The sequence below is a fragment of the Penaeus monodon genome, chromosome 19 (assembly GCF_015228065.2).
Source record: "Penaeus monodon isolate SGIC_2016 chromosome 19, NSTDA_Pmon_1, whole genome shotgun sequence".
Lineage (NCBI taxonomy): Eukaryota > Metazoa > Arthropoda > Malacostraca > Decapoda > Penaeidae > Penaeus > Penaeus monodon.
In genome coordinates, this window is record NC_051404.1 from 45,249,597 (window position 1) to 45,250,235 (window position 639).

The window sequence follows — 639 nt, forward strand, 5'->3', positions numbered from 1 at the left end:
CATGTATAAGTAATTAAATGGTATGAAATAATACTATCTAACGCCTTCTAAAAATAATCTGGCTTGTATTAATTAAGTCTTCGGGCACCAATCATCCTAGTCTAAGTTCAGTAAGGGTTTCTCTATATCGTATGAACAGAAATGACAATATAAAAGGGCATAGCATTATTAAAGCGGGATGAGGGACTTGCACTCAAGACTCTCTCTGGTCCGAAAATGTAGCCAAATTGATTTATAAATATCCACACCATCAAAACATTTTCTTTTTATCTTATATACCTTTTTCACATCGGCAGAGATTCTTCCTTTCTGCTCTCTGCGACCATGCCATTTCCTGATCACCAGCATTTCAAACAAATCATTAGTAGCTCCAAAATTTCGACCATATTAAGGTGAGGGGGGGAGCAAGGAGTTCATAACCGGGTCCATTTCGAGGACGAAACCTTCGACGCAACACGGAAAAAAGTACAAATCAGATTCGCAGTTTCGCAGTAAAAACGTCAGTGGTGAAAGGAGGCTAATGGCGAAGGAAGGACAGACATTGTTATCTTTGTTGTGGATTTCGATGTCTGGAGAAGTTGGGATTTTTCTTTAGGGAAGAATATACATGGATGAGGTATTGTTTTTTTGTTTTAATTC

General features: G+C 38.0%; 1 protein-coding gene across 3 annotated transcripts in view; it reads right to left on the bottom strand.

The window, feature by feature from the left end:
* LOC119585260 (high-affinity choline transporter 1-like) overlaps window positions 1-639 on the bottom strand; it is a 75,683-nt gene that overhangs the window by 31,654 nt on the left and 43,390 nt on the right. The window lies entirely within an intron of this gene.